A 25,274-nucleotide genomic window follows, 5' to 3' on the forward strand; every position below is an offset into this window, starting at 1 on the left:
TTCTAAGAGAAAACTGGAAAACGCTGCATCTGGCAAAGATGGTGAGAGCTCTCTTATTAAACCTGCGTCTGCTGTGCTACTTCAAGTGATTATTTATAAGGCACATGGGAAGGAAGCTGAATCAAGAAAATGACTAGGTAAATACCTAGTAAATGGTTCAAAGGCTGGGCAAAAAATAAACTGTGACTGAGGAGTTACCTCGCTCCGGATTGGGTCGGTTAGAAAAAAACAAACAAACATGTAGACTATTAATGTCAGGAAATTGGTTAGAAACAAACAAACAAACATGTAGACTATTAATGTCAGGAAATTGATTCTCTTGCATGTAGCAGTGGTCTAGATTTTACTGGAACAATTGGTTAGAAAGTAGAAACCAGTTCATATAAAATAAATTCCAGTGTGTGCTTCAGACAACAAAGAGAACAAAAATGCCTGACCTCTGTTACAAAGGCTGCAACTCCAAAATAACTTCAAAAGCACTGTAAGTTTAATGAGGAAAACATCCAATTTTGTTGATAAAACAAAAAAATTGGATGATTGTGCTTAGACCTTTTCTTTTCTGAATGACTGAAGAATTCTGTATACTTACATATATTACGAATTGGTCTAAAGAAGCTGTGAAAAATTGGAGAAACTCATACTGTCATGTATTTGTATTGTAAATAGGCTCAATTCTTTCAAAAATCCATTGATACTGTGTAACAAAAATTATAAAAATGCTTCATACATGTTCACTGAATTCTATTACTAGACATTTGTTTTAATCAAACAATTTTTTTTCTCTCTCAACGAAGACTCCCTCCTTGACCAAACTTTAGTTATGCTTTTGAGTCCTCTTCTCAACTAGCTCTGACCTTGGCTTTCTGGGTGCCTGTCCTGTTCTTGCATAGCTCAGTTCAGTAAAAATCTGTGCCCTCCCCCTGTCCCACTGATATTGGGTCACCCTTGATATATAACCAAGTTCATCCCCTACCTTTGATTTATAAGTCCTTGGCCCACCTTTAGCAAGAATCCTGTTAGGTCAGTTTAGCAAGAATCCTCCTACCTTGATGTCTCCTCTTAGTAATTTTCCATCCACTGATCCCCTCACTCTGTTCCTTGGTTATAAACAGTCTTGAATAAAGTCTTCCTTACTGCCTTAATGAGTGCCAGAATAATTACACACACACACACACACACACACACACACGTATGATTATATAATTCTCTCTCTCTAATATATATACATACATTGGAGAGAGAACCAAAAGTGCAGTCTAAATATTTAATAGGAGGAGATTGACTAAATGAATTAAAAATTATAATATTTGAAATAGTATGCTGGCATTAATAGTCATCGACAATAGTATGCTGGCATTAATAGTCATCAACATTCATAGAATGCCATTCTCCATACTGTACTAAGTGCTTCACGTGCTGGGCCTCTGAAGGAACTGAAAGCTACCAGGAACCTAAAGCAGCAGTGCTGTCCATCTCATGTCTTGCTTTATTCTTCTCTTCAGCAGTGGCTTCCTCTGTTCCTCAGATCTCGTGGCAGATAACATGGCAGCTGCACATTTTTATTGAGGAGTAGACTTTTCTCCTTTTGTCTCCAGAAGAGAGCAGTATTGAAGTTGTAGGAGCCAAGGTAAAACTCTTCCTTTGCCCTCTGAAGGTTTGCTGAACAATCGACTGACAAAAGGCAGATTAATAGGAGAAATGGCATCCAAATTTATTTGTGTGCACAGGAGAAAAACCACAGAGTGATTACCCAGTATCCCAGTCGGTAACTGGGGAAGGGAAATGGAAAAGTGTGGATGATTTTCGGAGCATAGTAACTGATTTTCAGGGGAATTCAATGAGCTTGGAGAGCATATAATGGCCTGGTACAAAATCCATTGGGCTTGAAGAACCTACGATGGTTTGTGACAAAAGTCTGTCCAGGTTTGTTGACAGACTTCAGCTTTTCTTCCTGTGATATTAGTTCAGTTAATAAAAACTCAAGGAAGAAAACAGAGGTCATTGTTTCCTTTATTACCAGGTCTAGACTTCAGGCAGAAAAGGGATCTTCGGAGAACAACTTCATCTTGTGCTTTGAGAGAGACAGGATTGAGCGAAAGGAGGTAGGGGGAAGGTCAAAGAAACCTTAAGGCTGCTTCTTCAGTTCAGCACATCACAGTGCCATGTTTTGGTTTCTGAACCCCAACAGATGAAACAATTCCATTCTTCTTCCTATTCCTGTGACATGTTCCTCCTCATAGGAGGAGGACTGGTTTATGTTACTGGTGACATCAAGCAATACACTGAGGTTTGCTAATTAATGATGAGGTCATGGCTTCAGATTGTGGGTGGCACAGTCCCATGTCTCTCTTGTCTTTTGTTAATTCATGGACCTGTGTTGCCACTTGTCCTTTGTCTCCTGGTAGTAACCAGACCAGACCAAAGATGGTCTCTGGGAAGCTCAGTTTAGTTTCTAAGCCCAAAAATAGGTTACTAGATCAATTGGAACCTGCGCTGTGGGCCCAGAGAAAATTATTTTATAAGAATAATTCATTTCAGGCGAGGTCTTCATTTCAGGAGAGACCTCAGCCCAAAGTTGTGTGCCCCAACAGGAGTTAACAAAGCTCTTAGTTTGGGGATTATTTGATTTTGCCTGACTCATATTGCTTGGTCTGTACTTTGCTCTGTAAACAGAACAAAGGCACTCATCCTTTCTCAGGTGTTAGAATACTACAAAGGGAAGAAGGCAGTGGTGTGCTAGCAAATTGGCTGTCTGTGTGGAAAAAGACCGGATTTGTAACAGCTGCTGATTTTTCTAATGTAGGTACTTTCACCATGGTCTATTTCCAACTCCCAATGGTTTGACAACTGCTTATGGATGAAGTTCCTCAGTTCTGATCATCAGCTCTCTGAGTGTGCTCCAACAAAGTTGTAAAGTGAGTCATTAAGCTTCGTCCACCACAGTGAGAACAACTTTTCCTCAATCCATTTCCCAACCCCTGGGGAAATTTCTGAGCGGCCCATCTTGTCTATTAGGCTTCTTTCCCTAGTTTTATCAGGTATGACCAGGGAACCATGACTACATCGTAGAAACATGGTTGTTAGGAGTCTGTGATAATAGATCAGGGGCAAATTTAGGGGTTAATGTGTGCTGGAATAACATCCCAGTCATAGGTTGGGTCTCTCCAAAGCAGAGCCTAAGACAAAGACTTATGTACAGGAAGTTTACTTAGAAATATGATTCTGGAAAGCAGAAGTGCAGAACCAAGAGGAAAGGAAAGACGAAATAAAGATGCATTATTAACTTCTACAAATCTGACCCCTCTGTCAATGTGAGTTACTAAAAGAGTAATCTTCTCAAATAATACATAGTAAGAAATGAGCTGGGAGTTGCCAGTCTTCACTGGAGCTTGAGAACAAATCCAATGCAGATGAAGGTAGAAATAAGAGAGGTGCACAAACCAATTCCAGTGACATCACTTGAATCTCTGGATTGAGATATGCTGTATGTACCATTCCCCCTTCTCCAATTTTGTCATGTGAACCAGTTCATTTCTTTGTTGTCTAAGCCAGTTTGAATCATGTTTTCTGTCATTTGCAACCAAAGTGTTCCAACTGCTATACTTCCACAGTAAAAAGCTCACATTGTATTCCGATTGGTAGTGTCTTCTCCAATAGATTGCCACCTCCTTGAGTTAAGGCCCTATGCATCTTATTTAACTTGCATCTCCAGCATCTAACAAAGCACCTGGCGTGTAGTAGAAGCTCAATGCATGTTGGATTGAAGGAATATGTTACATTAATTTGACATCTGTAATCCTGATCATTTCTAGTCTCATCAATGCTTTCTTAAAGAATGTAAGTGGGTTAAATTTTTTTGTGAAGGGAAGAAGAGAAGATACGAATTTGCAAGAAAATGTGATAAAATGCATTTACTCGGGGAAAAAAAGAGGCTGGTTATGTGAAAGAGTTAACATTGTAAACATAATAAATATCCTTTGACCATTTTTTCCTTGTTGACTGTAATACAACTAAAATGTTAATGAAGGTACAGTTATAATTCACTCATTTACTGTACCTAACCTAAGGAAATTTTTTTCTGACTTTTTTTATTCCTGAGGGAAGAATCTCTCTATAAAATGAAGACCAAGCAAGGAGAAAATGTCATGATGTTGATAATCTTGTTTAGCCCAAAAGAGTTACCATGAACAATTATGAGCTTATTGATTAGAAACTCACAAAATAAAAGCTTATTCATAACCTACTTCATACTTTTATATTAAGACTACACTACTTCTTCCCCTTAATTGAAATCCTTTCAGAATGAGAATCTATAAAGTGGAAAGTTCAGGAAGTCGATAATTTAATCTAACTATCCATCATTCTATCTGCATTTTTTTGCACATAGTTTGCTGAATGAGCACTTAAAGCAAACTTAACATAATATATTTAAATTATACATCATCTTCCAAATTGAATTGTGAAGGCATTATCTGGGATTCTTACCATATAACTTTACTATTGGTAAGAAACTCATGGAAGTTGCAAGTGCTATTCAAATATATTTCTCTAGAACCCAACATTTAGAAAAACAGAATGCAGATTTAAAAAGAATAATATTATCATTAATAATACAAATGTTAAAATCTTAATATTTGGAGGTCTACAGTAAATTTTAAGCAAACTACAAACTCTATTTCCCAAATCCTGATATTCTCACTAAGCCAAACATTAGCAGCTAATACATTTCAATCCCTAAGTAACCCCTTGCCTTAGACTAATGGCAAGCTTTCAAAAAAAAATTTCTTTTTGTAGTCAAAATTCCAGATTCTGAATCAATAGAAAAGAAAAAAAATTTCATCCTCCTTGCTTTTTAGTAGGATCCAGAAATCAGAGGCAAATTGTGATAGAGCAGTTCATGCTTCCTTCTTACCAGATAAGGGACTGACATGTCAACATTGGCTTCCTCTAGGCTTGACAATGCCTGGGTTTCTCTGGGTGTATGTGTGGCTGTATCTGTGTGTGTACAGACTATTCTGAAGGCTGAGCAGATGATTTGCAGATGTATTCCAGGCATACACAAGATTGGAATGCATCAGTCATGACTCTGCATTTCTATAATGTTTATCTTTATCCCTAAATGTTCACTCTATATTTTCCTCTGCCATAAACCTTTCTGAAATAAACTCTTTCTTGATTAATTTCCTTTAAAATCATTTATGTTAATTAGGGAAATTATTAAAATCTGAAAAAGCCCTAATACTATGATTCTGTAATGTGAATTTGAGGTTAGAACATTTTAAATTAATGAATCTCTGGTAAAAATGAAATATTTTACCTCCTCTGTAATTAATAAAATTTCATTGCAGGATTAGGTAGGTATCTGGTCAGATAGAGAAAAGACAGCTTTAAAATCTAATGTCTTCTCTTGATTTATTAAGAACCCTTCCTTATTTTTTTTCTTCCTCCCTCCCTTTGACCCTTCCTTCCTTTCTCTCTCCTACCCTTCCTTTGCTTCCTCTGCACTTTCATCTCCGCCTCACTCCTTACCCCCTTTGTCTGTGTCTTTTTTCTTTTTTAAAAAAGATGATCTCAGTTTGGAATAAACATTCTTGCGAAATTGGCCAGGAATTTTGCCAAGCTTAGTGTGTACACGTCAGCTGTTTTCTGGAAAATAATTGCACCATGTGACAATGTCTATTATTTTAATTAGTACTGAGGAATGCCTCCAAGATATTTCATCAGGTCAGTATTTCTTACATAGGCAATGGCTTTTTATTTCCTGATGTGCTGATTAAGCAGATAAATGACATTTTGACATCCTGTAGAGGTGAACAAAATAATTGCTATAATTAATAAGCCAGAACTCAAAGAGGTAGTAAACCATTCTCCATGTATTTAGGACCTGCAGCCTGAGGAAGTTGAAGTATTCAAATTACCCAAAGGAAATGTTAACCCAACACTACAAGCATGGGAAAGCCACTCTCGGGGAAGGCCTTGACATGTCTTGGGAGCTCAAAGTGCTTTGTCATACAGTCTCTAAGGTTTAGCTAGTCATCTGGGATCTGTTGCATTTCCAGAATACTTGCATGTTTGCATACTAAATTCAAGAAGTATTAATTTCAAGATCTGAAAAAAAGAGTCACTTTGTAAAACTGTATGGGGAATACACGTTCAGAAATTTGTGAGCCTGAAAACAAAAATGTGTTTAATAGTGATAGAGGTGGTAGGGTGGGGAACAGAAGGATTATTTCCTCTTTCCACAGCTGTTCTCCAACATTACTGCAGGGTGAACTAAAGATTAGAACAAGAAGTGTTCCTCTGAAAAGGAAAATATTTAATAATTATTATGCTATGTCAAATTTTAATGATGGGATTTGGGGATATAACAAAATACACATTTGTATACTGTTTTTTTCTGTCTTCTGTGTGAGTAAAGGTGGTTAGTCTGTTTTATTGCGAGATTTTATGGAGGCTGGGAGGCCACACTCCTATTTGTAGATATCATCTCTGATCAAGGGAGTGCTAATCCCTGAGGTCAGCCACTCTGAGAAATGGAGATTCTCAGCCAGGAACTAGACCAGCATTGGTTGGAAGAAGAAATTCCCCTCTTAGAACTGGACTAACATTGGTTGGAAGAAGAAATTCACCTGTTCTTCTGAGTCTTAATCTCTTTATCTAAAAAATTCAGAGACACTGTGCTTGTACTTACGAGAGGTGGTGTGTTAGGTCATTTTTGTGTTGCTATAAATACCCAGACTGGGTAATTTATAAAGAAAAGAGGATTAATTGGCTCATGGTTCTGCAGGCTGTACAAGCATGGCACCAGCATCTTGGCTTGGCTTCTTGGGGGCCTCAGGGAGCTTTGCAAGCACATCACATGGCGAGAGTGGGAGCAAGGTGCAGGGAGGTGCCCTACACTTTTAAATAACTATGATCTCGTCCTCATTATCACAAGGACGACACCAAGACATGATGTATCTGCTCCCATGACCTGAGCACCTCCCAGTAGGCCCCACCTCCAGCCTTGGTGATTACATTTCAATATGAGATTTGGGGAGGACAAATATCCAAATCATATCTGGTGAGTCCTACGACAGTGCCTGTCACTCACTTGGATGCTAGAGCCTTGATTCAGCAGCCAGGCTTCAAGGACTGCACATCATGATGTGTGAGCTATATTATCTATGTAAAGAATGACATTGCTCAGTTTATACTCAGTATTTTTAAATGTCACATTTCCCTACTATTTGTCTGGTTCATCCCTCCATTCCTTAGTATGGACAAGAAGTTCTACATATATATATATATGTTTTAAAGACAGGGTCTTGATCTGTCACCCAGGCTGGAGTGCAGTGGCACAATGACTGGTTATTGCAGCCTCGACCTCCTGGACTCAAGCGATCCTCCCACCTCAGCTTCCTGAGTAGCTGAGACCACAGTTGTGTGTCACCGCTCCTCACTAATTTTCCTGTATTTCTTGTAGAGACGAGGTTTCACCATGCTTCCCAGGCTGGTCTCAAACTCTTGAGCTCAAGCAATCCACATGCCTCAGCCTCCCAGAGTGCTGGGATTACAGGCATGAGCCACCACCCCCAGCAGAAATTCAATTTTAATATAATAAATTGTCAGGGGACACCCTGTCCCCTTTGGATTGCATGAGAAACCTAGGCCTCACTCACTCAGAAAAATGGGGAGAAGCTCCCATGCAGTCTGTATTGTTGCTATCAGTTTTTATTGCCCAGGATGGTCCTGCAGTCCAGGCAAAGAGAGGAGGTATTTTCTGTGATTTCCTCTCTAGTGCTAAACCCAGTCACAGAGATTTCTGCTGAGGCTCCCAGGCCCACGACCAGGGCCCAGGCTCCCATAGTGCATTCTATATATGATATTCTGCCATATCTAGGGGGCCTACGTTTGGGTCTTTTCTTTCCAGCTTTATTGAGTTATAATTGACAAATAAAAATCATATAGACTTAGGGTATACAATATGATGTTTTGATACACTTATATATTGTGAAATGGTTACCACAATCAAGATAATTAACATATTTATCACCTCACATAGTGACCATTGTGTGTGTGTGTGTGTGTGCATGGGTGTGTGCCTGTGTGTGTGGTGAGAACACTTAAGATCTCCTCCCTTGGCAAATTTCAAGTATACAGTACATTAAGTATAGTCACCATGCTGTACATTATATTTTCAGAATTTATTCATCCTACATATCTGAAACCTTGTACCCTTTGGCCAACATCTTCCCCTTTTGCCCAGCCCCCAGCCCCCAGCAACCACCTCTCTATTCTCTACTTTCATGAAATCAACTTGCTTATATTCCACATATGAGTATTTATAATCATGTAGCATTTGTCTTTATGTGTCCAGCTTATTTCACTTAGCATAAGGCTTGCCAGGTTCATCCTTGTTGTTGCAAAAGGCAGAATTTCCCTCATTTTTAATGGCTGAATAGTATTCCATTGTGTATAATACCACATTTTCTTTATCCATTTATGGGCACTTAGGTTGATTCTATATCTTAGCTATTGTGAATGATGTTGCAATGAACACATGTGTGCAGATATCTCCTTGAGATACTTATTTCATTTCCATTGGATATATACCCAGAAGTAGGATTACTGGATCATATGGTAGTCCTATTTTTAGTTTTTTGAGGAAACTCTATACTGTTTTTCATAATAGTTGTACCATTTTATATTCCTATAAATGGTGTGCGAAAGTCCCATTTTTCTAAATCCACCAAAATTTGTTATCTTTAGACTTTTCGATAATAGCTTTTGTGTGTGTGTGTGTGTGTGTTTTGTTTTTTGTTTCTTGTTTTTTTTTTTGTTTTGTTTTTTGAGACAGAGTCTTGCTCTGTCACCCAGGCTGGAGTGCAATGGCTTGACCTCAGCTCACTGCAACCTCTGCCTCCTGGGTTCAAGCAATTCTGCCTCAGCCTCCCAAGTAGCTGGGATTACAGGTGCCCACCACCATGCCCAACTAATTTTGGTATTTTTAGTAAAGATGGGGTTTCACCGTGTTGGCCAAGACAGTGTTGATCTCCTGAACTTGTGATCCACCCGCCTCGGCCTCCCAAGTGCTGGGATTACAGGTGTGAGCCACTACGCCCAGCCTATAATAGTCATTTTAGCAGTTGTGAGGTGTTATCTCATTATGGATTTGGTTTATATTCCTTTGATGATTAGTAATGCTGAGCATTTTTTCATATACCTGTTGGCCATTTATACTTCTTTGAGAACTGTTTATTCAGGTCCTTTGCCTATTTTCATATTGGGGTTTCTTGTTTTTACTGTTGAGTTGTTTGAGTTTCTTACATATTTTGGATGTTAAGCCCTTATCAGATGTATGATTTTCATTTATTTTCTCCCATTCCATACATGGTCTCTTCACTTTGTTGTTTCTTTTGCTGTGCAGAGCTTTTTAATTTAATCCAACCCCACTTGTCTATTTATGCTTTTGTTGCCCATGCTTTTATTTATTTATTTTTATTTTTTGAGATGGAGTTTTTGCTCCTTGTTGCCCAGGCTGGAGTGCAATGGCATGGTCTCGGCTCACTGCAACCCCTGCCTCTCAGGTTCAAACAATTCTCCTGCCTCAGCCTCCTGAGTAGCTGGAATTATAGGCACCTGCCACCACACCTGGCTAATTTTTGTATTTTTTAGTAGAGACGGGGTTTCACCACATTGGCCAGGCTGGTCTCAAACTCCTGACTTCAGGTGATCCACCCACCTTGGCCTCCCAAAGTGCTGGAATACAGGCACAAGCCACCATGCCCGGCCTTTGTTGACCATGCTTTTGAGGTCATATAGTAAAAAAAAAAATCATTGCCCAGAGCAATGTCAAGAAGCTTTCACCTATTTTCTTCTAGTAGTTTTATAGCTTCAAGTCTTTAATCCATTTTGAGTTGATTTTTGTATATAGTGTGAGATAAGGGTACAATTTTATTTTTCCACATGTAGATATCCAGTTTTCCTGACATCATTTATTAAAGAGACTATCCTTTCACAAACATGTGTTTGGCACCTTTGTAGTTGACCATAAATGCATGGATTTATTTCTGTACTCTTTATTTTGTTTCCTTGGTTTATATGTCTGCTTTTATGTTAGTACCATACTGTTTTGATTACTGAAGCTTTACGATATATTTTGAAACCGGGAAATATGACGCCTCCAGCTTTGTTCTTGCTCAAGATTGTGTGGCTATTCAGGGTTTTTTGTGATTTCATATGAATTTTAGAATTGATTTTTCTATTTATGTAAAAATGCCATTGACATTTTGATAGGGATTGCACTGAATCTGTAGATTGCTTTTGGTACTGTGGACATTTTAACAATATTGATATTCACATGGGATATCTTTCTTTTTTTTGGTTTCTTCTTGAATTTCTTTCATCTGTGATTTATAGTTTTCAGTTCAAAGATCTTTCACCTCTTTGAATACATTTCTTTCCAAGTATTTTATTCTTTTTGTTGATTTTGTAAATGGGGATTTTTTAAACTTCTTTTTTGTTAGTTCATTGTTAGGTATAAAAATGCAACTGACTTTTGTATATTGACTTTGTATTCTGAAACTTTACTGAATTTGTTTATTAGTTTAATACTTTTTTTGGTGGAGCTGTAGGGCTTTTTCTATATAAGAGTATATATATATCATTTGCAGTATATATATATAGATATATATATAGATATATATATATCATTTGCAAACACACAATTTTACATCTATGTTTGTAATTTGGATGCTTTTTATTTATTTTTTTTCGACCCATTTCTCTAGCTCTGATTTCCAGTACTATGTTAAATATAAGTAGTGATAGTGGACACCCTTACTCTATTCTTAATCTTTGCAGAAAAGCTTTCAACTTTCATCATTGAGTATAATGTTATTTACAGGTTTGACATTTATGGTCTTATTGTGTTGATGTACTTTCTTTCTCTGCCTAATTTGTTGATAGTTTTTATGATGAAAGGATGTAGTGTTTTGTCAGATACTTTTTCTGCATTTATTGAGATGATTATATGATTATATGATTTTTACCCTTCGTTCTGTTAATGTGGTGGATTACATTGATTGATTTACATATGTTGAACCATCTTTGCATGCCAGGGATAAGTCCCACTTGATTGTGGTATGTGATCATTTTAATGTGTTGTTGAATTCAGTTTGCTAGTATTATTTTTGTTGAGGATTTTTGCATCTACATTAATCAGGGATATTGGCCTGTGATTTTTTAAAATAATGTCTTTGGCTTCGGTACAGGGTAATGTTGGTCTCATGAAGTGATTTTGGAAGTGTTTCCTTCTCTTCAATTTTTAGAAGAGTTTGAGAAGAATTGGCATTAATTCTTCTTTAAATGCTTGGTAGAATTTACCAGTGAAGCCATCAGGTAATGGACTTTCCTTTGGTGGGACATTTTTTTTTATCAGTATTTCAACTTTCTTACTTGGTAGTGGTCTGTTCAGAGTTTCTATTTCTTCCTAATTCTGTCTTGGTAAGTTTTATGTTAAAAAGAATTTATCCATTTCTTCTAGGTTATCCAGTTTGGTGTGCAATTGTTCATAGTAGCCTCTTATTACCTATCACCTTTCTGTGGTATTAATTAATTATTTTTTCACTTGTAGTTTTATTTGAGTATTCTTTTTTTTCTCTTGGTTAGTCTAGCTAAAGGTTTGTCAATTTTGTTTATCTTTTCAAAAAACAAACTTTTAGTTTGTTGATCTTTTCTATTGTTCTTCTAGTCTCTATTTCATTTATTTCTGCTCTAAACTTTATTATTTCCTTTCTTCTACTACCTTTGGGTTTGGTTTGTTCTTTCTTTTTTTTTTCTTTTTTCTAGTTCCTTGAGGTATAAAGTTATCTGAGAACTTAACTTTTTCTTAATATTGGCATTTGTTGCTATAAACTTCTCTCCTAGAACTGCTTTTGCTGCATCTGGTAAGTTTTGGTATGTTGTGTTGCCATTTTTGTTTGTCTCAAGTTATTTTTTAAAATTTCTTCTTTGACCCTTTGGTTGTTCAGAAGTGTTGTTCAATTTGGGGGTGAAGTTTTGGTCACCATCTGTTTGGGAGCTGGTGGGAACATGCGGCCTGGTCCTCCCTCTTCCTCTTGGAGGACTCTCGTACTTGGGCTCAGCCACTTACCCCTCCACTCATTATGACAGGCCCCTTTTCAAACAATTTAGCCCACTTGCCTCATGCACCTTCCCAAAGTTCTGATTTTCTGCGTGTGTGTGAGGAGAGGGTTATTGGTGAGAGTCACTTCTACATATTTTTAGTTCCAAAGCACAAAAAGGCTATTTCCTTGCCACCTTCCACCCCTCAATGCTATCTTCAAGGGAATCAAATTCTATCAGGACTCAAGGTTTCTGAGATAAAGTTTTTTCTTGTGAGGAATTAGAATCATTCCAGGGAAAGGACATGGTTTAACTTTCTCCCAGTGAGTACTCAAAAATCAAGGGGATAGTTAAATATTTTTACATATTAATCATAAAACTATCAGGAAACTAGTTCTGATAGAGTTAATGTAATTCTGTTTCTATCAAGCTATCTATAGTTATTCCTTTTTATTTAGCGAAGTCTTATTTAAATATGTTAGCTCTGTTGTAGTTTTGCTTGCTGGTGTTAAAGGCAGGGTCTGTGTCCAAAAATAGGCTAGGATATTAAAGGTAAACGGACATTCCTTTACTTCTTGTCTCAAACCTACCTAGTAGAGGCAGATGTCAGAAGCAAGAGCCCAAAGGAGAAATTAATTGCTAACTAGAGGTGGGGCTTCATGCTACTGCTAACGTTTTTTGTGTGTCTGGTGATCCTTTGACAGTTTTGGAAAATCTGGAATTTGTTTATATTAAGAAAAGGACATATTTCTATACAAAAAGCCATGACTGTGTTGGATGCTGATATATGATATAGCACTTGCTGTTTGCAACTAGGAAAACCTCCTGAAGAATGCATCTTGGATTTGTATTTCAGGATGGCATAGAGTATTTCTTTCTGATTGCCAGGGTAAATTAGAAAGAACCCTTAGCCTCAGAAGCAGGATGAAAGGGAGACAGAATGAAAGTCATAGCCCTCCCCTGCCCATATTTCTTCTTTAGCCATTGAAGACAGTACATAAATGAACCTAAGCTGACTATTTGCATAAATTTCTCATTGTTTTTTCTGCCTCTAAGTCTTTACTTAGTAAAATTTTGTTAATTAGTAATTATGTAGAACCAATACAGTTGAATCCTACTGTGCTAATCACAGGACTTTAGTAGAAGAAGAAAAAATTGGTGAGATTCTTTTGCCTAGGTTGGGCATGCTAATAAAGGAAGCAAGTAGTTATTTTAATATTTTGCTTCTGTTTGAGAAATAAATGATGATTAAAAGCATACTTTTTAATGCAATCAGTTTATGTTACAAAGCATATTATTTTAAAAACTGTAGTTTTTTTTTTTTTTTTTTTTACTTTTGAACAAAGTTATACCATAAAAAATAGATACTGCCTTTGAACGTGGATAAACAATTTTAAAGGGAAATATACTGCCATCTAGTGTTTAACTTTCAGAATATCTGAATTACTGTATTTAGAAATATTTATAACACTGGTAGTACCACATGGTGGCACTATAGACATGTACATTAAAGGGACAACACCAAATTTATGGGCTATTTGTTTTATCTTGGTTCATAAGTGTTTGTTAAATGTGGCAAATACATTATTTTCCTTTTCAGATTAGCACGTTGTATTTTCTAAGAAAACCTTACATATTTTTGGTACTGCTCTTTTTTTTTTTTTTTTTTTTTTTGGAGACAATCTCTCTCTGTCGACCAGGCCGGAGGGCAGTGGTGCGATCTCAGCTCACTGCAAGCTCCGCCTCCCGGGTTCACGCCATTCTCCTGCCTCAGCCTCCCTCAACCTCCTGAGTAGTTGGGACTACAGGCGCCCGCCATGCCTGGTTATTTTTGGATGTTTAGTAGAGACGGGGTTTCACCGTGTTAGCCAGGATGGTCTCCATCTCCTGACCTGGTGATCCGCCGCCTCGGTCTCCCAAAGTGTTGGGATTACAGGCGTGAGCCACCGCGCCCCGGCCGGTACTGCTCTTTAAATTTTCATAAGTCATAAAAAACTTGAATGCCTTTAGATTTAATTCCTGTTTTTTTTTTAAGTTTTAGGGCTTTAAATACTTCAAACTATATTGTCCTTTCACCTCTTTCCCTTCCTTATTCATATAACTATAACCGACACAAGCTTCAACATGGAAAAAAAGGTTTAAAATATTCGCACAAATACTAAGTGCAAACGTACAACACATTTCCCACATAATCTAAAAGAAAAAAGAAAAACAACTCAGATGAAACTCTTATAACAGGGCTCTTCGTATTTAGAAAGTGCGCTGGTGGTAGGGACAGCTTCTGTTTTAAGTGCTAAATCCAGTGGGAAAAATTAGCCTCCTCACAAGAACATTTGCCTGAGATGCTGATTCATTACAAAAGGACACAGACCTTTGGGTTCAGAAAATAAAGAATGCTACTTATGGAAAGTGTTGTAATTTATTATGTCAACATGCTTCGGGTTTCACTTTGCTTTTGGTATCATCAAATGTTGTAGTAGTAACTGTACGAAATGAAATTCATTCTATTTACTCTAATAAGCAGATTCTTGAAGAAACTGCTCTCATAAGCTGAGGTTCCTTATGATTCTGCAAGGAAGAGAAGACTAAAACAAATCACTCTCTGAAAACATAGCAGCTGGCTAAAATAAGCATTGAACACTAAGCACTTCAAAACATCAAGTAAAATTTTGGCAGTTAGTATCCCATAATGTATATGATCTATATCACATAAATATAATATATACATACATAATATCTAGTATAGTGTTTGCAGTTTTGTAAGTCTAATATATTACAAGATGCTTAAGATGTAATTATAATGATTTTGTCTAAACACAGTTGCTAGTGAAACAGGAAGACTAATTGCCAAAATACTTCTTTGGTGTGTTCTGTCATCAGGGGTTATCAAGATTTTAAAAACTTGTGAGAAATGAGTTCCAAGAGCTTAATCCAGAGTAATACAAGTTGACTTGTTTTGCTCAGCTTTCTTTATCATCCTCTTTGGCTTCTATTCCAAATCTTCATCATTTTCCTCAACATTTAACTGCCAATGTTCTCAGTAAACCACCTTGTTTCTTTTTTGGTTTATTTTTTCTTTCTTTTTTTTCTCTCTCTCTCTCTTTTTTTTGTTTTTTTGTTTTTTTGTTTTTTTTTGGTTTTTGGAGGAGGGGATGGAGTCTTGCTCTGTCACCAGGCTGGAGTGCAGTGGTGCGATCTCAGCTAACTGCAACCTCTGCCTTCCAGGTTCAAGCGATTCCCCTGCCTCAGCCTCCCAAAAACCACCTTGTTTCTTACTTGAGAAAGTTGTGGTCATCCATCAATTGTCAGCCCTGCCCAGCGCTTACTAATATATAGACACTTTCTTAACTCCTTTCCACATATTTGGAGGATGATGTGTCCTTCTAGCACAAAGCCAAGCCCTCTCCTGGAGCCCTTGATTCCATTTGTTTCCTTCCCATCTCCATTCCTGGAATGTTGCTTCATCAGTCATTCCCTCTCTGTTCTCATCTTCCACCTTAGCCCTTCTGTTGGCGCCAATCCTGAGTCCATACACCCCAAAGCTCTCTCATCCTTAAAAAATGAACAAACAAAATACCCCAAAACAGCAAAAAATAAATTCTCATGACCAAAAAACAAAACAAACACAGCAAACAGAAAATCAGCCTTTTTTTTAACTACAAATTCTCCTTTGTCTTTCATTCCATCTTTTTTCTTCCTTTTTGTCCATGAGTTGCCACTACTTTTCCACTCCCTTTTCACTCCTTAACTGACTCATCTCTAATTTTCTCTCCCATCACTAGACTGAAACAATTTGTGAACGTTGCCAATGATCATTTTAACTCATCTTATTGACCCTACTTGCCAGATTTGGGAAAATTGGTCACAACATCTTCTTGAAACTGTTTGATGTTTGTGGCTTTCTGATAATCTCTTCTTGGTCTTCTCCTACTCTGCTCATTTCTTAATTTTTTTTTTTCCTATTTGATTCTCAGATTTTCCCTCTTCTCCCTATACATCAAAAAAATTTAAACCCAGGTTCTTTAGTGATCCACAGACCTCTTGAAATTCTGTGCAAAAATTTGGGTGTTTGATTATGTGTAATTTTCTAATAAGAAAGTCCATAGTTTATAGCTATTCTTGAAAGCATTAATATCTCTCCAAAAGTGTAATAGCCGTTGTTCTATGTGGTCTTCCAAGGCAATCTTGACAATTAATTTAGTCTTTTAAACAACTGACATATATCAAGAGCATACTAAGCAAAAGTATAGTAATTTTCTTAAGTAACCCTCAATTAGGTATGATAATCTTCACTTTACAAATCAGAAAATGGAGGCATAGAGAGTTGACTTGGCCTAGGAGACATAGTACATAGGTAGCCGTTATCGTTTTAATTGTCTTTTATTAGCTGATGATTCTCAAACCTGTATCACCAGCCCATATCCTCCAAGCTTCAGATTCATAATAACTCAGTAAGTCATTTCTGGGGATGCTCCATGGGCTATCAAACTCAGCATTTCTGACACTGAGCTTACTAACTTATTGCCCCAACCTGTTTCTCCTGTATTCTCCACTCATGGCCCATGCTATGGGAGTCATCTTGACTGTTTTCCTTTCTCTCCTACATTCAACCAATTTTCAATCCTGTTGAATTTAAATTCAAATTATAACTGTTTCTGCTCAGATGTTAATCACCTTTTACCTGGTCTTATGTAACAGTGTCCTACCTATCTCAAATCCTTTGATGACATAGTGTTTTATGGTGACTGAATAAATGGGCTATAAGGCCTTTTAAATATAATCCCAAGCCTGTCTGCCTCTCTACAACCTTCTCCAGCCTCTCCCTTACCATAACTTATACTTCAGCCACATTGCATGCCTGGATTGATCCAGGGATAAAAATCTAAACTGTTTGTTGGGCTGGGTAGACTTTATTTCCTTTAATCAGTCCTCTATGAATATTATTTCTTACATCTTGACTTTTGATAAAAGTTGGGTAGTGACTGTCAGGTATTTTATTATCTGAAAAAATGCCTTAGAGCAATTATTTGGTGTTATGATTGAAGCACATGTATTGTAAAGCTAATATACTTCAAAAAGTATGTATTTTAGAGCTCAATTGAGCAAAGAGAAAAAGTTAGTGTCCTCTTATGAAAACTAAGGTGCCTAAACTAGCCTTTGTCTTGAATAGACATTGGCCTACCTCTGCATGGAGAAGGCCTGGGGGCACTATAGACAGTTAATAGATTTTTCTCAGAATACAATTCTGGGTCTGCTCCAGGATAAGGGCAGATCAATCAGCAAAGTTCCAAAGGTCTACTCTGTAGACTGTGGCTTTGGCAATTTTAGCCCGGAAGATTTTCAAAGCAGAATTACCCCGAGAAAAATCTCAGAAATCCATCTGAGGAATGTCTGAGTTTGAAAGCTTCTCAGTGAACCCTCTAGACAAAATTACTTGTGAAATGTGCCCCGTACTAATAAAAATGACTGACATGCTGTTTCGAGTTGTTTGATGTAAACCAATTAAACCTTGGAGATTATTTGCCAGAAATGTGAATTTGTGTTTAGAGGTCGTTGACCTTATGCAAACTTTTTTTTATTGGTTACATGGTAGCAAAATTGTGTATTGAGTCCAGTACTACCATGGATTTTTTTTTTTTTTTTTTTTTTTTTGCAAGGGGAATTCTACTTGAGTTATGAAGTTGAGTGTGGTTTCTTTCAGCTTCTGATAGTCTCAATGAGATTGCTGCTAATTGGGTATTTGTTTACAGGTTTTAACAAACTATAAATGTTAGGATTTTTGCATGCATTTATCCAAAAGAGGTAGATAATTAAAATAAGTACTGAGGGGCCACCTAATGTTTCACTTACTAGCTATGTACGAAAATATGGTGTGTTCGAGGAGCTCTCAATGGCTCAACATGTGTATAATGAATTGTGCCTTGATCACTAATAAAATGTCCCTTCTCCTCTATCAATGACCTCACACCTTCTTTGTTGAAGTTTCAAATTCCAGTTTGGTGGGTACATAATAGGTGTATGTACACAAATGTTCACAGCAGCAGTATTAATAATAGCCAAAAAAGTGGAAACAACCGAAATGTCATCAAGTGGTGAAAAGATTAAACAAGGTGATATGTCTATAAAATTAAAAACTAGCAGTAAGCCAGGCGCGGTGGCTCAAGCCTGTAATCCCAGCACTTTGGGAGGCTGAGGGTGGGCGGATCACGAGGTCAGGAGATCCGGACCATCCTGGCTAACAGGGTGAAACCCCGTCTCTACTAAAAAATACAAAAAACTAGCCGGGTGAGGTGGCGAGCGCCTGTAGTCCCAGCTACTCGGGAGGCTGAGGCGGGAGAATGGCGTGAACCCGGGAGGCGGAGCTTGCAGTGAGCTGAGATCCGGCCACTGCACTCCAGCCTGGGTGACAGAGCGAGACTCCGTCTCAAAAAAAAAAAATAAAAAAGTAAAAAAAAAATAAAAACTAGCAATAAAAAGGCACAGATTGCCAGGCGCGGGGGCTCATGCTTGTAACCCCGGCACTTTGGGAGGCTGAGGCGGGCAGATCACCTGGGGTCAGGAGTTTGAGACCAGCCTGGCCAACATGGCAAAACCCCATCTCTACGAAAAATAAGAAAATTAGCCAGGCGTGGTGGTGGGCGCCTGAATCCCAGCTACTTGGGAGGCTGAGGCAGGAGAGTTGCTTGAACCCGAGAGGCAGAGGTTGCTTGAGCCAAGATCGCACCACTGCACTCCAGCCTGGGTGACAGAGCAACAGAGTGAGACTCCGTCTCGTGGGGGGGGGAGGGGGAGTGGGAGGAAAAGAAAAGAACAGATTACTGATACATGCTGCAACATGGAGGACCTTAAAAACATTATGGTTCCCGAAAAAAGCCAGAATTAAAAGACTACATAATGTAAAATTCCATTGTAATGAAATATCTAGAAAAGACCAATTTATAGAAACAGAAGATCTGGGCATATGTGGGAGTAATTTACTGCAAATGGGCACAAGGGAATTTTGCCAGGTGACGGAAATATCCTAAAATTGGATTGTGGGTTTCACTGCACAGTTCTATAAATTTCCTGAAAATCACTTACAATGGGCAGATTTTATTATACATATATTATATACCTCAATAAAGTTATTTAAAAGTGAAAAGAATTTCAAATTCTAAATCATGTGCTGTAGCACCTAGGATGCTAAGAGTAGATCAATAGACATTACCATGGGAGGATGGGGGAAAGAGGAAAAAAAAAGCATGTTCTAAGGCATTAAAAAATAAACAACAACCTTCCCCCTTTAATTTCTCTTCAAAAATTGCAAGAGTAATGTGAACTTAGTGCAATAAGTGAAATAGTATAAAGGAAAATAAAGGCAAAATGAGCTATTAAAATCTTTTCACCTCATTTACCCCCTGCACTTCCCATCTCTGGGTCCCCAAGTGACAAGTGCTAACAATCTGGTGAGAATCCTTTCACATATTTCTACATGTTCGTGTGCATATGTGTGCGCTTTGGCTGGTGGTATTATTATTATTATTATTATTATTTTCCAAATCGGGTCTTACCATATGCACAAGGTTATAGTTTACTTTTTGTATTTCCGCACCTTCAAAACATCCCTTCAGATCAATTACATGTTACTCTATTGAGTTCCTTAATATTCCATAATGTGAATGTATCACAGATAAGTTGAACACCCCCTACCAGCTTCCAGATTGTTTTCATCAATCTGAGAAACAAAACAAGTTGTTTGTTGTTATTATCTCTTATTCTGGGATATCATCCCTTATGCTTGGGCTTCTATAACAAAATGCCATAGAATAGGTGGATTATAAACAACAGACATTTATTTCTCATGGTTCTGGAGGCTGGGAAGCCCAAGATCAAGGTGTCAGAAAATTTGGTATCTGTTGAGGGCCTGCTTCCTGGTTCATATAAACAGCCATCTCCTTGATGTGTTGATGTGTCCTTACATCGGAGAAGGGGTGAGGGAGTTCTCTGGGGTCCCTTTTATAAGGGCACTAATACCATTGTGCCCTTTTAACTAGTGCACATAAATAAATTGGCAGAGCCCCCGTGACCTAATCACCTACCAAAGGCCCCACCACTAGATACTCCTAATACTATCAGTTTGGGGGTTAGGATTTCAACATAGAAATCTTGGGGGGACAAAAATATTCAATCTGTAGCATCTTGTCAGTAGAAAAGATAAGACAGCACCTATCCTCAGAATAGAGAGAAAGGCAGGACTTTATCACTGCTTTTACCTTGAATGAATGAATTCAACAAAAATTGATCAGACTGCTGTTTTCTTCAACATCTTTTTAACATAACTTTGTGTATTTATACTTTACTTTGATTTCCAAAAAGATTGAAGATGGCTTAGGAAAATTCATTTATATAACATAATGAAGAAAGAAAATAAAGAATAAAATGAAGCTGGAGGTAGTATTGGTGCATAAAAATGCTCGGAAAGATGGACTCCCAAGGCCAACATCTCTGCTGAGTTTGTCTATCTTTGTGCCCCTGAGACCCCGGAAGTTCAGTTCAAATCCTATGGGTCTTGAATTCATCTCCTCCACTATCTCAGTGGAGCTGGACTTGGACATTTTTTTTTTCTTATGGACACCAAGTACTTGTTATAACAAGTCCGGGCCTGAAATGAGGTGTGGTGAATAACTTGGAAAGGTGAGGTGGCTCTGGGACCTCAGCTGGGATGATTCAAATAGCTGGGGTGACTTGGATGACTGGAGCTAGAGTTTTACTTCCAAGACAGCTTCTTCACTCACATGTCTCTCCTGGGCTGAGATGGCTGCAGGACCGGCTCAGTGGGGATTGTCAGTGGAGCATCTGCCTGTGCACCCTCCAGCATGGTGGTCTCAGGGTAGTCAGAATTCTTCTATCTGGCTCAGGGAGCTCCAAGGGTGAACAAGGCAGAAGCTACATGGCTTTTTAATGACCTCACCTTAGAAATCAGATGGTATTTTCTCTTCTATACCACATTGGTTAGAGGGGCCATGAGCCCACACAGATTCTAGAATATGGGCTTCACTTCTTGAAAGGAGGAAGATTAAAGAATTTGTGGCCACTCCATAAGAGTCCTCGTGTGAAATATTTACCTGAGAAGCTCATATGTGCGTTGTATCAAAGAGTAATACTGAAAAGTTAATAGGCCAGTAATTTTGTGTAAGAGTTGGTCTTTTAAAAATGGGGCTGACTATATTCCCAGTCTAATCAGGCAGGATCATACTCTTAGAGACTGCAAATGTCAACAAACTGTCAAAGTCAAAGAAGACCTTGACTAAATTATGGCAAGAATTTTTTATTAGGTACTTTATTCAGCTTGAGCTATTTCTCAGCTCTTCTAAAGGTGAAAACTTACTGGGACCAAGTAGAAGTAGGTCTGGGCCACAAAGTGCAGGGTCATTGCCCTAAAAATAAATCTGTGAAAAGCAAGCTCAAGGTTCTCAGGTATCTCATGTGATTGGAACTTTCATGATGCCACTTAACACATTAATACTTTGGATTCTCTGACTCCGGGTCTGCCTTCATTAGTGGTTCTAACAGTGAAACTCAGCCCCTGCACAATCATTTATTATGCCTAAGGTTTTTTAATGGAACAAGAAATTTATAGTAAAACCTTGGGTAAGTTGTGGGCATAGTACCAGCTACTCAAAATATAAGGAGGAATAAGGTGGCTGTCTTCAAGGAACTCACAGTCTGTTGGGTGTTTCAGTCATGTGAACAAATAAATTGTAATACAAGACACTACATGTAAAAGACCCATGGGATTTCAAAGGGAGACAATCTACCTGCCTGGGGTTCATACTGGACTGGCACTTTTAACCACTTTCTCTCTGTTCACACCTGAGCCTTAGAACCTTATCTTTTTTGTGGGCTCCTAGGGAGTCCCTTTGATAGACTTCAAATTCAGTTTTTCCGTCTGCTTAGACTTTTTAGTTTACTAACTGACTTGGATCCTTTATTCCTCTTCTCCTAACATTCCCCCTTCTGCCAAAGTCCTGTCTCAACTATGTTCCTTGTCTCTGTGCTCTAACGACTAAAGAGCAAGAGATTAATTCATTAAATACATATAAACTGAACAAGGACTATGTGCTGGGAAAAATGTCAGATGCTGGAGATACAGTGGTGAGCCAGTTAGACGCAGTTCATGTCTGTTGCAAGGAACATACTTTATAGCAGGATGCTTCCGAGGATCTTGGAATTACGTGCTTGTTCTTATCAAATGTGGGTGGATTAAACCTTGAGAAAATTAGGGAAGACTTTCTAGCCAGGTGACATTTGATGTATTTTTTAAATTAAAAAAAAAAAAAAAGAAGTTTTCCAGGTTGAGGTGTAGGTAGAGTGGGGAAGATCAGATATTTTACACAGAAGATACAACATATGTAAAATATAGGAAGGGCATATCTAGTGTGGGGAATAAAGAGAGAAATTCATTTAAGAGTATGGTGAGGCATATCAGAGAGCTCACCTGGTGAAGTAAACTGGGTCATATTGGGAAAGGCCTGGTATGGCCCTTCTGATTAAGTTTTCTTTTGTTGTTGTTTTTGGTTTTTGAGATGAAGTCTTGCTCTGTCTCCCAGGCTGGAGTGCAGTGGCACAATCTGGGCTCACTGTAACTTCCGCCTCCCGAGTTCAAGCAGTTCTCCTGCCTCAGCCTCCTGAGTAGCTGGGATTACAGGTGTGCACCACCACACCCAACTAAGTTTTCTATTTTTAGTAGAGAGAGTTTCACCATGTTGGCCAGGGTGGTCTCACAACTTCTGACCTCAGCTGATGCACCCGCCTCGGACTCCCAGAGTTTTGGGATTACAGGTGTGAGCCAATGCACCAGGCCAAATTGGGACTTAATCTTGTATGCAAGGGATAGTCAGCAAAAATTTACAAGCAGGACTGTGACAAAATTATATTTTGCTGTTCTTTAAGAAGAAAACCCAGGAGGATGATTGTGACAGTGGGGAAAAAACAAGTAGGAGGATCAGTTAGCAGACTCTTGCGTTAGCCTGGATGAGAAGTAATGAGAGCCTGAGCAAAGAGACTGAAAGCAGGGACATATCTCAGAGGTTAATTCTGAGATATAGTTTTAAGATGGAATCCAGAACATTTGCCAACCCAGTAGCCTGGAAGACTGAAGGAATGGTAAGGTCATGAATCTAAGATGGGAAAAGAGGACCAGATTATTTGACAGTAAGATGATACCAAGTTCTGTTTTGGATACTGGAATATCCAAGAGAAGATAAGCAGGAGGCATTTGGAGACTTTGATCTGAACCTTAAAAAGGAGAGAAGATATGCTGGAGACTCATTTTTTGGAGGCCATAAAAGAGGCAAATGGACAGAATATTAAACAAAACTTAAGAAACAAGGTGAAAAAGGCCAACAGAGATGTGGAATCAGCAAACCAGGAGGGGAACCAGCAAAGTTTCCCCTTCTGGAAGGGAGGAAGGGTCAAGTACTTGAGGAGTGTTGCTGTGTTGTTGATCAAAGTTCTGTTAGTGCTTGGGTCAAATGTTGGCACATTTGATGACAGATATAGAATAAAGGCCAGCTGTCAGCCTTGCTGCTTGGGACGTTGTCATTGATGGCTGCACCAAAGGTGGTGCATGTGTGGTCTCGGGCCCTCGTTTTTGGTTCTTATCAGTCAGGAATCAGAGTGGAGTTAGAACACTCCCCGGATTGGTCTTACTTCTGAGAATGAGAGGACTCTAGAACCTTGGTACATTACTTATCAAAAGTTGAAAAACATGAGGCATAATCTTTGCATCTAGTTTAGCTCTAACTTTAAATCATTTTTTCAATTTCTGTGCCTGAATTTTATTTGCCCACTGTGTCTGGATGGATGAATATAATTTTTTGTTTTCTGATAAGCCCTACTCTGTTAGAGATGTTTTTGAGTGGATGTGTTATGTAATTTTATGCTGAAAAACATTTCAAATTTTTCTAATAACTTCCTCTTCAAGGAAACTGTAAGAATATTCTCTTTCCTCATCAGACATAAATATACAAGCTGACCTGAAAAAAAGATTCTTGTCCAAATGTAATTTGTTTCCACAGCATATTTATTTTACATTCATTTAATTTACATTTTAATTCATTTAATTTACATTGGGAGGTATATTAATTATAAATGCCTAGTTGTTCAAAAGGAGTCATTTAATTTGCATAGTCCCTTGTGAGCAGTGTTTGGTACCAAAGGATCTGGGCTCAATTTAGATTCTAAGTGGCACTAGGGTGTGGAGGAGTTAGGTAAGAATGCTGCTGGCTGAGTGTCCTGGAAAGATTAATATCCAAATACTGGATTATCTAGCTGGATGGAAGCACTGATTGTAGATTCAAAGAGAGTAGAATGGCCTGGTGACCTGGAAATAATGATAACAGGGAAGAAAATTTACCATAAAACCAAGTCAAACAAAATCCAGTCCAACAAAACCAAACACATGGTCTGTCCTAGAGAAGGTGAGATTAAAACAGGGCTTATAGTACTCAAAAATTCACTTCCAAGATTTAGTCTTTGCATTCCCTCATTGCTAATAGCATTTTTATTTTTATTCCTTTTAAGTGTTAAGATCTATGTGATGACTCCTTCCTTCTCTTTTAAAATTAAGTGTTAATCAGCAGTGTAATTGAAGCCTTTCCTGTTTGGCTTATAAATGAAAGTTCTCCCTGGTAAGCATTTAATTAGGCTTTCTTTCAGATCATAATCTCTGTTGTGAAATACAGTGGTAATCATGCGACATCTACTGGCTTGCATCTACTTAACTATCTGTGTTTAAGTTGTATTTTTCTTACTTGATAATAAGTACCTTGAGAGCAGGAAATGCTAGCTTTCAACCATCTATCCCATCCATCTATCCATCCATGCATCTATCCATCCATCCACCCATCCATCCCCTCATCCATTCATTTATTGAACATCTGAGTATCTATATGTGTCAGGCACTATGATGAGCTTAGGGATAAACCAGACATAGTTGTTTCCCTCAAGGAGCTCATAGTCTAGTAAGGGCAGCAGTTTCCAACCAGGGCTGCATATTAGAATCACCTAGGCATCTGGGCTCCACTTCTAGGAAGCCTGTTTATATGGTGCTGAAGTCTGGCCTGGGCATTTTTGGAGCCATCAAGGTTATTCTAGTGGGCAAGCACTTTGAGAATCATTGAGTT

The 25,274-nt window shown here is 38.2% G+C and overlaps 1 pseudogene; it reads right to left on the reverse strand.

The window, feature by feature from the left end:
- LOC126954412 (zinc finger protein 705A-like) overlaps positions 1-21,520 on the reverse strand; it is a 39,034-nt pseudogene extending 17,514 nt beyond the window's left edge.
- Positions 21,521-25,274: the final 3,754 nt, after the last annotated feature.

The sequence above is a fragment of the Macaca thibetana genome, chromosome 5 (genome assembly GCF_024542745.1).
Source record: "Macaca thibetana thibetana isolate TM-01 chromosome 5, ASM2454274v1, whole genome shotgun sequence".
Lineage (NCBI taxonomy): Eukaryota > Metazoa > Chordata > Mammalia > Primates > Cercopithecidae > Macaca > Macaca thibetana.